Here is a 15190-nt window from a genome sequence, read left to right on the forward strand (position 1 = left end):
TATATATATATATATATATATACACATTACATTACAATGAAATTAAAATGAAAATATAAAGGAAATTAAATTGAAAATGTTATATATTATTAGATTATATATATATCATTATATTCATTATGTAGATATATTTGTTATTTTATATTATTTATTTGTATCATAAATATATATAACAATGAAAATAAAAATGCATTTATATATAAATACAATTTATATATATTTTAAGTTTTAATATTAATTTGTAATATGCTAATGTTTTTTAAACAAATAATGTATAAATACATTTTATATATATAAAATATACTGCATTGAAATATATTGAATTGTGACGTGTCACAATGTGCATCGTTTAGTTTCACAAGCAGTCGTTTCTGTAGCTAATTTTCAGTAAATAATCAGTGTAGACTGGATAGAAAGTTGTGGATGTGAGATTATGTAACGGTAAACAAGGCTCTTTTGTTATAAAACGGTAAGAAAAATCCTGTTTTGCATGACCTGAGAGCGGTGAATCCAGAATCTGTTGACAGAAACCAAATCTTTATGTTGGTTTGAGTTTTTGTCAGTCTGTTGTATTGCTGTTCATCCAAAACTCTTCCAGTCTGTTGAATTGCTCGTGTCGTGAGGAAGGACGGGCCGTAATATAACCCACCACTAAACCTGATCGCCCACTGTGTGTGAGATTTATTTATATTCAGAGAGAAACTGAAGATTCCTGCTTATGTGGAGACACACACACACACACACACACACACACAGTGTTAATGATCCCCACCACGAAATGTTCCTATGATGTCGTAAAAGAACCTTTAAGTTCCTATGATGTCGTAAATGATCATTTAATGCCATAAAAGAACCTTTAAGTTCCTATGATGTCATAAAATAACCTTTAAAGGTGGGGTATGTATTTTTTCAAAAACGCTTTAGAAAACTGAGTCGAGCCGAGTACCAAAACAAACTTGTAGCCAATCAGCAGTAAGGGGCGTGTCTACTCATGAGGAGCTATCAAAATAGAGGCGAGACCCTTTTGGGGTAGGGCTGTGTTTGTTTTGGTGATTTGAAATATCAACATTGGCTACCAGAAATCACTTACCCCACCTTTAAATTCCAATGATGGCATAAAAGAACTTAAAGGTTAAAGTTCTTTTATGAAGAACTTAAATTATAGGAACTTAAAGGTTTCTTTCATAGCATTAAAGGTTCTTTAATGACATAAAAGCTTAATATCATCATAGGAACTTAACGTTTCTTTATCAATCGTAGAAACGTAGGTTCTCTTATAGCATCTTGGCAATTTAAAAGGTTCTTTTAAAAAGCTTCTCTTATGTCATCAATCTATAAAACCCGTTTTTGGAAGCTTTATTTTTAAGAGTTTAGACACGCAGATGTTGAAAATGAAGTTTTTCATTTGACTCTTTTGATGGAGCAGCAGAGGTAGTTATTATATTTTACAGCGCAGTGACAAGAGTGTGTGTGTGTGTGTGTGTTTATCCTCTTAAATGCACCTCACTTTCCTCACATGTCATTTCTGCTCCGTCCTGCAGCTCATGAAGAGCGTGTGTATTTTAAAGGTCTCCGTAGCTCTGCCTAAATATAAGTTTTTACAGGGACTGACCCTTCATCAGGCTTCGGTGTGGTCACGTCAGCGCTGCACAGATGGACGGCTGTAATTACATGTGAAGCAGCTATTTTCTGTCCTTTGCATTGGGTTTCCATTACCTACAGTTTCTGTCCTGAAGTTATTTAAGGCATGACCGTAGCTGTGCTGCAGCTAGTTTTATTTAGAAAGATATTGTAAAGCTTTTTGCAGCTTTATATACATACGGTGGCCCCAAAAAGTATTTAGATGCTTAAAATGTCTTAAAAAGTTAAATGCGTTTAGCATTGTTTTTTCCTGTTGTTCATGTGAACTGATAGGTAGTTCAACAAGTGTTTTTTGTAGTTTCATTGCATGGGGCATTAATTGCACGCTGCCGCTCCACAGGGCCGTGATGTAATTAAAGATTCTGATGCCAAACCACCGCAGTGTTTCTGGGGAGTTTTGTCAGTAACTGTATTCTGCTGTGGTTACAGGACTGTAAATGTGCAGATATGTTTCTATGTCAACATGCAGTTGCATGCAAAATGCAAGTGCATTTGCAACCAATTTTACTTCAGAAATGTGAATGCAGTTTTGATCATACATAAAATTATTAAATACCTTAAATTACATTATACATGACATTATTTCATCCAAATGCCAAATGACATTTTTACTAAAAATAGTAAATAATGTTTTTTATTTTGTAAGTATGCAATGTAGCGAGGTCATGTGACAACAATATAGCATACTACAGTTTGAAATGCTCATAATTATGGATTACATTTATATTAGCAATGTAGTGCTGTGTGTATGTGTGTGTGCTATATAAAATTATTTATTAAAATATGTGTATATTAAATTATATTACAATATAAAATTATAAATTAAATTACTTTATATATCTATATTATTTTTATTATGTTTTTATTTATTATTTTATTAATGTATTTAGCAATAAATGCATTTATTTATATATATATATATATATACACACACACACACATTCAAGGGAATGAGCTGATGAAATATATACCTTGAACATATACCTTTATTCAACATAAGTTGCTTTGGATAAAAGCATCTGCTAAATGAAAAGTTGGGCATCAAATGCACAAGATAAAGGTTTCTTTTTCTTTCTTTCTTTTTCTTTCTTTATTTTAAATTTTTGGAGAGATGAGTGGATGGGTTAAGGATGAAAGACAAACTCTCAGACTCTCAGAAAGGAGCAACAAACCTAAAGAACACACACAGGCTCTTGAAGCACGAGAGGATGCAGAGAAAGAGAGGGATTGTGGGAGCTGTCAGCGGGCGTAGTGGGAAAGCTGATTCTGGCAGAAAAGCGTTGTGGGTCGCCAGAGCGAGAGGAGGGACACAGTTGGCAGGCGCTAAATGTTTGAGAGCGGACACATGCTTGCCCAGTTGGCAGGATGCCACCCTTTAAACCCAGCCTGCGTTGCTGAGGCCGTGCGTGCGGCGGACACCAAACAGGTGCTGCACATACTGTAGGCATCAAGAGTATTAATACAGGACAAGTGGACTGTGTTTGAAATAGCATGCAAGCATACTGTTCATGAAATACTGTGTCCCTGTAGCTAATGAACCGGAGGCGATGTCAACCACAGGTTTTAATCTCCTCTTTGACTCATCATTTAACCAGACTTCCAGAGATTTATACACAAAATTGTGCTGAAAATGCAAAATAACTGGATGCAGCATGCAAAACTGTCACATGACCTCCCTACGTTGCATGTGTAATCATTTCATACTGCATACTTTTGCATATTATTTTTTTTAAATAATAGGTGGAATGCATACTGTACTGTCAATGTGCAGTATTACATACTAGACATTATTTCATCACAATACAAAAAACGAAATAAAACATTTAATTTTGTAAATCACAAGCGGCACGATTACACATGCAATGTAGTGATGTCAACAATGTTAATAATTATGGTATACATTTATATTAGCAATGTGTGTAACAATTTAAGTTATATGAAAAAATGTATTGTTATATTCATATTCATATTATATATTATATTACTTGCATTATATTATATTTCTATTAATTATTATACTAACCTAGTATTTATTTTATTTATATACATGATTATACATTTTAACAGTGCATATATATTTTTATTATATAATGTTTATATATGTAATTACGATTATTTTACGATAATTACGATTATATTGTATATATTTAAAATATTATATACATTTTATATACACAGACACATGCATATAAATGTAAATTTTGTGATATAAAATTGTTGTTAAATTATAAGAATATAAATGTAGAAATTTCTATTTTTTATGTAGTACGTTTTTTCATCATTTTATATTTATATAAATATAATTGTGTGTGTGTTTTCAATTTTTTTGTTTCGTACGTGAGTAAGTTTTTTCGTAATTTTATATTCACAACCACATTCATGTTCCTGATTTTAGAAAATGTCATGCATATAAATCTGCATACTATTACAGTATACATACTTCATATTGCAGATAGAGTATTAGTATGTTTTTCCATACACACTCACTCATTTTGATCGATTTGGATCACGGTAGAACCGACTCCGTGTTCAGTTAATCAGGTCTGACATGTGAATGAAGCTTTCTGGGAAAGTGCAGTGTGTGAGAGGCCATGTCATGCGCTCACACACACACACACACACACACACTCAGGCCCAGTCTTTGTTGATTGTTTACTGTGTGTGTGTAATTCTCTCCTCACACACACAACAGGCTCTTTGTGTTTGCGTGAGCTCCTTCAGCAGACCCTCGTGTTGGGGACTTTGGCTTCAACAGCACATTTCTGTACATTAAGGGTCATTGGGTTTGTGTGTGTGTGTTTGTGTGTGTGTGTGTTTCCACCCTGAGGCTGTAAAAACTCACCTGCCTGTTCATCAACGATTGTTATTTCTTGATTTCCAGTGCATCATTCACTGGTGTTGCTGTCCTGGAGGTTCTGTCCAAACATTTTTTTTTTTCTGATGTCTACAGCCACAATGTGTGTACAACAGCTAAAGTGGTCATATTCAGTACTTTTGTTGAGTTTTTCCCCTTGAAGTGAGTTTATAATGTTAGTCAAGGTTTCTGGCACCAAGAACAGTCAGGACATGTGACAGTGTCATGTTGTCAATGTTGATTCACTACAACAGTCAAATTAAGATCAAATCAGTTGAAATTAAATACTTTTTCTGCAGAACCTCATTGGTATTTTGAATGGAAATGTATAAATATTATATAATTATTTTAGGACTGTAATAAAAAAAAGAATAATATTGCACAGTCAATATTGCTACTACTGCATACAATATACATATGGTTAGAAACAAACAAGGAAGGCAGAGCCTATAAACATTGAGTTGGATGTTATTCAACAATTATATTTAAATATATTTGATTTGATTATTAATACCAGCTTACAGTCATCGTCAGGCAGTGATTTCATAAGTTATATAGGTTATTGAACAGTGGTTTCTGTATTTTTTTAGTTTAGTTTAGTCAGAAGAACAGTCTGTTGATGTTCCCCTTTTAAAAGCACTGTGTGTATTTTTTCTTTTTTTTGTTTCTTGTTAAATCTATGTTCTAAGGATTTGGTAAGCTTCTTCTCTCATGTTATAAGTTTTTCTCTCTCCGATCAGAACGAAAGAAATGAAGCAGATGTATCTGAGGAGCCGATATAAGCTGTGAATCGAAGTTTGTAGTCTGTCTTTGCTTGGGGCCGTTTAGTGTTTTCTGTGATGGTCACCTGTTGAAATGATGTTCCGTTGAGTTTCCTGTGTCTTATTATTACATTCCGCTCTCTTCACTCCATTTGTTTTCTTTTCTGTCTTCGAATGCACTTTTGCTCCACTGAACAATAAAGGGCAGCACGTATGTTAATCATTTGTAGGAATTTGAAAAAGCTTTTGCTGAACACCTGCCGAGCATATGAACATATCAGCTACCAATACTAATGCATTTCATTTGAACAGATTGAAGATCAGAGAGAAGTGTTCTCCTGACTTTTATGGTTTTAATTTTTATATACTGTATATGTTTATATGTGTAAAATATTTGAAAATTAACAAGTATGTTAAATAAAAAATAATACAAAATGTTCAAAATAAATACAAAATATATAAAATAAATAAATAAAAAATAAATAAATAAATATCTTTTAAATGTGTAAAGTTCAAGATAAGGAAAATGTGTTTAAAATAGCAAATAAATTAGATAAAAATAATAGAATTTAAATAAAATACATAAAAATAAATAAATATATAAAATAAATGTTAAAAAATAATAATAAATATATTTTTAAATGTGTAAAGTTCAAGTTTTGCAAAGTCAAGTAAAATATATTTAAAAACAATCAAATTAAAATAAAATGCATAAAAAATAATAAAATAGAAAATAAATAAAATATATATTTTTTTAAATATTCAAAAAAGATATATATATTTTTTAAATATTCAGTTCAATATTCACAAAGTCATGTAAAATGAGTTTAAAATATACATATATATTGAATAAAAAATTAAATACATTTTATATATATACAGTGGGTACGGAAAGTATTCAGACCCCCTTAAATTTTTCACTCTTTGTTATATTGCAGCCATTTTATCGCGACAGCCCTATATATATATATGTGTATATATATTTAAAATTCAAGATCCATAAAGTCAAGTAAGCTTTAATTGTGTTTCAGAGCTGCTTTTGTCAATCAGCGATTCCTTATTGACTGATTTTGGATTGAAATAACACGTAGTCGACCATCACTATTACTATTGTTCACACTCAGGTAGAGAGTTTAGCAGTCTAATAATAAAGTCTTGAACTTTGGTCTGCATTTCATCAGCAACCTCCTAGCAACACCCTAGCAACTGCATAGCAACACCCTGGCAACCACCGACAACACTTGTGCAAAATGGCGGGAACTTTTGCACAGGCAAACGCCACACACGTTGTTTTAAAAAATGCAAAAATCTAGTTTTACGTGTCTCTGTAAGCAGATACAGGCCGTGAGTCTAAAGTGACAGATCGGCGTGGAAAATCTAGAGACTTTAAATCTGGGTTGTCATGGAAACCATTATCTCGGTTTTCTGTCCCCAGGCTGTGCTGTCATATTACACGTCCCATGGTTTCGCTTCCCTGTGGGCACAGATATCAGTTCAGGGGAATTCCTGCAAAACCAACAGGTCCGAAACCAGTTAAAAGTCATCGTCGGGCAGTGACGTCAGAAGGTGGTTTCTCTGTTTTTTGAAGTTGAAGTGTGCAGGACGTGTTGTTTTTAGCACACGGGACAGTATCACATGCTATGCTAACAGGCCGCCGCTGATAGAGGGATGTTTGGGCTTTATCTCACTCACCGATGCTAATTTTGGTTGCTGGTCATTGCATTTCTCTTCTCTCCTTCCAACAGCGGCTGTTTGGCCTGAAGCTGCGGTCATTCGATATGAACGTTACGCAAACTCTGCTTAACTGCTCTTTACTCACAGCAAAGCGTATTTACTGTGAATGAATACAAATATTACAGTTTACCCAAAGAGGCACGATATTAAACTTACATTGAATAAACTTACATTATAATATTTAGTTTTTCTGCAATATATATATATGAAAAAACAGGAACATTCACCAGATGACTTAAAAGTAAATAGAAAATAAAAATAATTAAAAAAAAGATGAAACATATTTTGACTCTAAAGACTTTGTTTGAGTGTGAACCATTGTTTTAGGGCTGAACAATTGAGAAAAACCTGCTTATATTTGTTATAAGAACCAAGTGAAATCTAAATTTCAGTAACTATAAAGTGAACAAAGTTTAAAAAATCTTCAAAATTGGCATTCTCGCCATTTTTGACCCATTCAATATGACTATAAAATAATAAGTATGATTTTTACTGTGATTATTATTAAATAAAATATTAAACAAAATAGGAAATATAATTTAATAATATATTTTTTATTATTTATTTTATTATAAAATAAAACATTAAACAAAACAAGTTTAATAAATATTTATTTATTTTTTAAATTGTAAATCAGTGTCTGTCAGTGATACTATCTGATTACCTGATCCTTATTATAATTGTTTCAATTTTAAATGTAAATTAGGTTCTTTTTGTACCTTCAGTATTTTTAAAGATGGCAGATTGAGGATTAATTTCTGATATATGTAATATTAAAACATATCGCCCATTGTAATCAATGGTTCCCTGTTTTGAAAAGCAAAATAAAGATTTTAAATATATATATATATATATAATTTTATTTTAAAGCACAGCTGTAAAATTACAATACTAATATTTATATTAATTGTATATCATTTTTATTTGATATGAATTTATATACAAATTACAATACTAATAATTTGTTAATTTTGTTTTCATACGTTAAGCAGTGGAGCTTTTATTTTGGCGGTTTTCCATCAATCAAATAAATGTAAATAAATGAACACAGCGACAGACTTCACTCAGACTTCTATTTATTTAATGAAATCACAGCCTTTGTGATTTGATAATCACATTGCAGCCCAAATTCTGTCATCTTTGGATCAATTATGAAGTTTTGTAATACATTTTTTTTTAATACTCTAAAGTATCGTATTAATACCATAGTGCATGAATATGGTAATTATAGAGCACCTAGGTATCATCATTCACGTCCATTGTATGGAAGTGAGCAGTATGAATATGATATGTATATTCATTCTGGTGAACTGTGATGCCATATTTAATAAAACCTGTCGGATGACTAACCGATGACATGTGTCAGTTTGATCATGCATAATTCCTTTTTCTTGTTCTCTTCTCTTTCTGTCTGTCTGTCGCTCTCACAGAGGAAACATCACGCTGCCGAAGATCCCCGAGTCTAACATGGCTCTGAGCGTGTTAGGCGTGTTTCTGGGATTGCTTCTGGAAGTTTCCACACACGGACCCTCCAGCGTTCCCAGAAGCTCATGGAGGCACGACGGTGAGTGAAGGGTTAAAGTTTTATGTCAAAAAATGTAATGGGTGTGAAACACGTGTTTGCTGATGCTATATGCTATTTATACGTCTAACTTTCTGTGCTTGTAAAACATGCTATTTTTTAACATTGATAATCAGCATATTAGAATGATTTCTGAAGATCATGTGACACTGAAGACTGGAGTAAATGATGCTGAAAATTCAGCTGCGCATCACAGAAATAAATGACATTTTAAGAAAACGGCTTTTTTAAAATGAAATTATATATTGCATTATTATTGTATTTTTGATCCAATAAATGCAGCCTTGAGCGTAAAAGTCTCCTTTCAAAAACATTTATAAAACTGACAACCCCAAACTTTTGAACAGTATACAGTACAGCAGCACAGGAAGTGACATGTGTGGTGTTTTTAACACAAATAGCATCAGCACATACAGGCGTCCCGTCAGGGCTTCGGTTTGCAGCGTCTCTTGGGTCTCTGCCAAAAACACTGGCAACCAGAGAGCCGCAAGTATGTAGCACACACACACACACACACGCCCAGCCGGCAGCCAAACACAAACTGAAGTGTGCCAGTGACACATAAATCATCATCTATGAATGCATGTGCTCAAATATACTACTACATGCAGTGTATAAATATAATTGTTCAAGAAATACAATCACTTCATTTTGGGTTGGTTATTTGTGTTCTCCAGAAGAGGCTCTTTAACTTCTTCACTTTCTTAATACATGATATTGAATGCTGATTAATGTTCATTTAATGGCAATAATAACAGAAAGGATAGATTTAAAAAAGAAGCATTGACATTGGCTCCTGTGGAGATGCTTCTGCTGAGCTGACGTTGAAGGACAAACACACTTTTGGATGGAGATGTTAGCGTTTTATTGTGCTGAAGATGAAATGAATGACTCATGCCGCTTTATTTGGAGCAGTAAATCATCTGCTGCTGCTTTCACAGAGTTCAGGATCTCCTCTGGAAGAGATTCCGGCTGGAGAGTTCTATTTTTTACTGCTCTGAATACTCTTTTGAAAGTTTATTTCATTTCGTGTATTCATTCGGCAGACATAAATAGAGATGCAAATATTCCAGATCTATAAATCATTTTCTTGCTTCTCCAGAAAATGTTCCACATCTTTATTATATCCACAAAAATATGGAAAGATTTGGAATAATTAAGATTTGTAATGTTTTGAAAGAAGTCTCTTCTGCTCACCAAGGCTGTTTATTTGATCCAAAATACAGTAAAAATTGTGAAATATTTTTACAATTTAAAATAACTGCTTTCCATGTGAATATCTGTTAAACTGTAATTTATTCCTGTGATTTTCAGCATCATTACTCCAGTCTTCAGTGTCACATGATCTTCAGAAATCATTCTAAGATGCTCATTTGCTGCTCAAGAAACGTTTCTGATTATCATCAATGTTGAAAACAGTTGTGCTGCCCAATATTTTTTGTTGAAACCATGATATGTTTTATTCTTCAGGATTCACAGATGAACAGAAAGTTCAAAAGAACAGCATTTATTTGAAATACAAATCTTTTGTAACATTATAAATGTCTTTACTGGCACTTTAGATCAATGTAATGCATCCTAGATTAATAAAAAAAAAAAATTTTAACTTTTGAATGGTAGTGCATTACAGTTTCCACAAAGCATGAAGCAGCACAACTGTTTTCAACATTGATAATACGGTAATCAGAAATGTTTTTTGAGCAGCAAATGATTTCTGAAGGATCATGTGACACTGAGGACTGGAGTAATGATGCTGAAAATCATAGGAATAAATTACATTTTAACATTGATTCACATAAAAAGCAGTTATTTGACATTGTAAAAATATTTCACAATTTTTACTGTATTTTTGATCAAATAAATGCAGCCTTGGTGAGCAGAAGAGACTTCTTTCAAAACATTAAACATTTTAAAATCCAAACTATACATAAACATTCTTCAGACTTGCTTTCCAGATGTTTTTCTCTTTGAATGTGTGCTCTGATGTGAGCTGTGTGTGTGTGTGTGTGTGTGTGTGTGTTTGTAGATGTGGATCTGCTGGAGTTCTGGGCGCCGGATGTGTTCAACTACACGACTCTCCTGCTGAGCGAGGAGCGCGGCGTGCTGTACGTCGGCGCTCGAGAGGCCGTCTATGAGCTCAACATGAGCAACGTGTCAATCAAGAGTAACCAGGTGAGAGTTATTACAGGCGTCTGATTCCTGAGACAGCTGAAATCTCTTTTAAAGACTCTCACAGTGCACAGTTTTCCCCTGGTGTGATGCTGTATTGACTCTGTTCTGTTTCAGCTGCTGTGGAAAGTTCCAGAGAGCGACATGTCGATGTGTATTTTAAAGGGGAAATCTAAAGAGGTAATGTGGAAAAACAGACTCAAATTGACCTTAATCTGATTATTCTGCCACTGACGGTGGATTCTTTGTAAATATTTGATCCAGAAGGTGTTTTTTGATCTGTAACTGAAATGTTTTTGTGCTCGTGTGACAGACGGACTGTCGGAACTACATTCGAGTTTTGCAAGTGCTGGATGAAGACAGTCTGTATGTGTGCGGGACTCACGCCTTTCAACCTCTCTGTGATTATCTGGTGTGTGCATAAACCTTTCAAACATTTCAAGTGTCAGCCAAACTTGCCAACAAACACTCATCTTTATAAGATTGCATCCACTTTTTTTTTTTTTTAGCATTTTCAATAAATCTTTCAAGAAAGTGTTTTAAATCGTGAACTGAAGCAACCAACTCCCAGATGAATTACACTATAACATGTTGGATATAATTTGAGGCAAATAAGTATTTGAAAAATGAAAAAAAAAAAAACTTGTGTGAATTTGGTCACATAAAGCATTAGGAATGACTTCAGCTATTAAATACAGTTTTTTTTTTTTTTATTAAGTTTAAATGACACTGATTCATGGCTTCTACAGAAGAATATATAATCATTTTACATCTGAGCTAATAAATCACTTTCTCTGTGTTCCAGTGTTATTTTAGTATCATTAATATACTATTATAATATTTTGCATGTTTTTATATTTATATAATTTTTATTTTAGTTTAAGTTTTAGTTGTTTTGTTATGCACTTTTGTTATTTTTATTACTATCTTTTAATATTTTTATTTTTATTTCAGTTTTAGTAATATTATTACTTAAACTTACACTTGTTTCAATTATTTGCCATGGCAAAATCTTAAAGTTTATGTATTATTATTATTATTATTATTATTATTATTTTACAATTTCAATCTAATATTTAATTTAAATATTTATTTTTGAAACTATTTTTAAGTTATAGTAAATATTTAGATGATTTTTTTTAAACAATTTATTTGTTTTGGTTTTAGTTAATTACAACAATACTGCTTGCATTTTTAAATTTTGGAACTACTTGTTCCACTATAGATTTAAACACAAACGCTTTGTTACCAATTTCAAACTATGTGACATTTTGGTTTGTCAGAACTTCCCTGATATTTTGATTACAATGGCTCTGAATACTGCATTTCTGAATATTAATACAATAGTTTCCTCTTTCTGTCGCCATGAAGTCGGATTGTGTGATCATGTGACTCTGTAATCTGAACTTTATATCTGTTCTGTTTCTTATTTTGCTTTTGCATCCTAATAAAACTCAAACTTTGAGATGCATCTTCATGTCTTACTGTCTCATTTCTCTTCAGTCGCTGCAGGGTTTCCGTTTGCAGGACAGAGCAGAGGACGGCAGGGGGAAATGTTCCTTCGACCCGGCCCAGAGCTTCACCACTGTGATGGTTGGTGAGTTAACACACCAAACCACATCTGCAGGACAGTCTCAGTGTTTGTCTGCTGTCTGTCCAGTAGTACTGACTGGTTAACTGCTTGTTTGTTGTTCAGATGGTGAGTTGTACTCGGGAACGGCGTATAACTTCCTGGGCAGCGAGCCGATCATCTCCAGATCTTCTCTGTCTCAGAGTTTGCTGCGCACAGAGTATTCAACGTCCTGGCTCAACGGTACGACGCTAAAGTGTCCACAAAACTACATACAGTATGAGTACACGTGAATATACAAGTATGCAGAGAGAACCGTTGATGTAGACACACATTCAGATCATTTAATGAAGCAAAAACGACATCAACATCGAGTTATCGTTAATGAAAACCAAAACTAATAAAAACATTTCTGTTAATTAAAATAAAGATGAAATAATATGAAATGCAACTATTAGATGAAAAACTTCAACTAAATGAAAGTTAGAAATGTTGCCTCGGCAACCAACTGAAATAAGTTTAAGATGAAGCACTAAAATTACTAACTGGAAATAAATAAAAACTAAAATTAAATTAAACCTAAAGAGTGATTTACAAAATAGTAGTAAAAATGACAAAAGCACATAAAATCATTAACAAAATTATTAATGTATAAAAGTAGTATTAAAATGAAAAACTGAAAATATAGAAATAAAATCGAATTCAAAATATTAATAAAAACGATAATAGTGTGTAAATAATACAAAAATATTAATATTTAAAAAATAATAATAAAAATAATAAATGTACATCAAATTTCGAGAGTTTTTATTCATATTGATATTAATAAAACTATATTTTAAAAAATCTTACAGACCAACTTTTGAACAGTGGTGTATACATAGAGTATATATATATATATATATATAGTATATATATTATAACTGAAATCATAAAAGCTATTTCAAAACATTAATAAAAACGATAATATTTTATTTAATAAATGAAAACTGAAAATATGAAAATGAAAGCTCAAATATGAAAATGAAAGCTAATTCAAAAATGCTAATAAAAACTATAAAAGTGTATAAATAATACTGAAATATTAATAAAAAAAACTCAAATGAATAAAATGAAAAAAGCACATACATTCCTAAGAAAAACAGTATAAATAAAACTAATATTAAGATGAAAACTAAAAATAAAAGCTGTAATATAAACTATAATAGTATAGAAGTAAAAGCTCAGTTCTGTGTTCAGAGCCCAGTTTCGTCTTCGCCGATGTGATCCGAGAAGGACAGAACAGTCCGGATGGAGATGACGACATGTTGATGAGCAGGACTTAAAGCTTGTTTGGTATTTGAAACCACTTGTTCCTGTTTGGCTTGATTCATCGGTGCATGAGAGTCAGAGAATCACCTGCATCTGAGTAATCAAAAGTATGCAGATCAAAAGAAGTGGCACAACTGGATTATTTTTTATGCACAAGGGACTTTTCTTCCTTGTTTGTGTGTGTTTCAGGGGGAATGTCGGTCTGTCCGCCGTCTGTGCGTATAACATGAGCTCAGTGCACGAGGTTTTCTCCAAAGGGAAGTTCATGCAGAAGGCCACGGTGGAACAGTCCCACACCAAGTGGGTTCGATTTAATGGCATCACCCCGAGTCCCAGACCAGGAGCGGTTAGTATTTCCCCAAAACGGGGATTTCAGTGGTATATATGTGTGCTTATAGGATCCTTAGATTAGATGATGCTGGGAAGGGAATTAGTCATAAGAGTCTATAGAAAATAAAATTTAATAAATTGAAAATAAATTAATAAAAATAAAAAAGAATAAAATATTAAAATGAATAATTAAATTATAATGAATTTATTTTTTAAAAAGCATATGATGCATATGTAGGACAAGCAGTTTGGAAAATGAATGGATGTGAAATAAAATGCAAATAAAATTTAAATAATAAAAAAATAAACTAAATAAATAAAAAATGAAAAACTTGTTAAAGGAAGAATTATGGTTGTGAAATGAAAATAGATAAAAAATAAAATAAAAATAAATATCAATAAAATGTAAATAATAAAATAAAATAGTAAAACACATTATTTAAAAAATGATAAAATTAAATAATAAAAAATAAATAAAATAAAAAACAATTAAAAGCCCAAATAATAACTTAACAAATAAAAATTAATAACGTATTTTAGGAAATAAATATGTTCAAACAAGTAACATAATATATATATATATATAAAATTAAAAAAATAATTACAATTTTAAAAAAGCTTGTGACCCTACATAGGACAAGCAGTTTGGAAAATAAAATAAAAATTATTACATTAACTTACAGATTAATTGCTTTCATGCAATGATTATATATTCCAGTGCATCAACAGCCTGAACCGCATGCAGAACATCAACTCGTCCTTCCAGCTGCCCGATAAGACGCTGCAGTTTGTGAAGGACCATCCGCTGCTGGAGGACCCTGTGCTGCCCATCGGAAACGGCCCGCGCCTCATCACCAAAGACGTCAACTACACGCAGATCGCAGTCCAGAGAGTGCAGGCGCTCGATGGAAACATCTATGACGTCATTTTCACCGGCACCGGTGAGTGTGTGCAGCCAAATCTGTGAAACCACAGGTTCTGCTCATTTTCTTATTTTGTTCATCTCATATCTTGCTTATTTTCTTTTTTATATATATTTTATTATATATCATTTAGTATTTCTCAATACCTTATAATATACTTTATACTTTTACAATCAGGTAAATATAAATATAATATCCATACTTGCATATTTGTTCTGAAATAACTTCCGAGTCAAAGGAATCATTTTAATTTATAACCCCCAAATAATAGTAGAATTGAGTGAACAGCAATATTTAATTTATTTATTTTATATA

The 15190-nt window shown here is 32.2% G+C and overlaps 1 long non-coding RNA gene and 1 pseudogene across 1 annotated transcript in view; one reads left to right on the forward strand and one right to left on the reverse strand.

Moving 5' to 3' along the window:
• Positions 1–15190, forward strand: part of LOC107713498 (semaphorin-4D-like) — a 48770-nt pseudogene that overhangs the window by 29088 nt on the left and 4492 nt on the right.
• Positions 6923–15190, reverse strand: part of LOC107713514 (uncharacterized) — an 18630-nt gene continuing 10362 nt past the window's right edge. The window contains exons 2-3 of the long non-coding RNA XR_001636897.1: positions 10506–10508; positions 6923–6933 (exon numbers count right to left, since the gene is read on the reverse strand). This is a non-coding gene — a long non-coding RNA (uncharacterized LOC107713514). The remainder of the gene's footprint in view (positions 6934–10505; positions 10509–15190) is intronic.

The sequence above is a fragment of the Sinocyclocheilus rhinocerous genome, unplaced genomic scaffold (genome assembly GCF_001515625.1).
Source record: "Sinocyclocheilus rhinocerous isolate Xijiao unplaced genomic scaffold, SAMN03320098_v1.1 scaffold1937, whole genome shotgun sequence".
NCBI classification, from domain to species: domain Eukaryota; kingdom Metazoa; phylum Chordata; class Actinopteri; order Cypriniformes; family Cyprinidae; genus Sinocyclocheilus; species Sinocyclocheilus rhinocerous.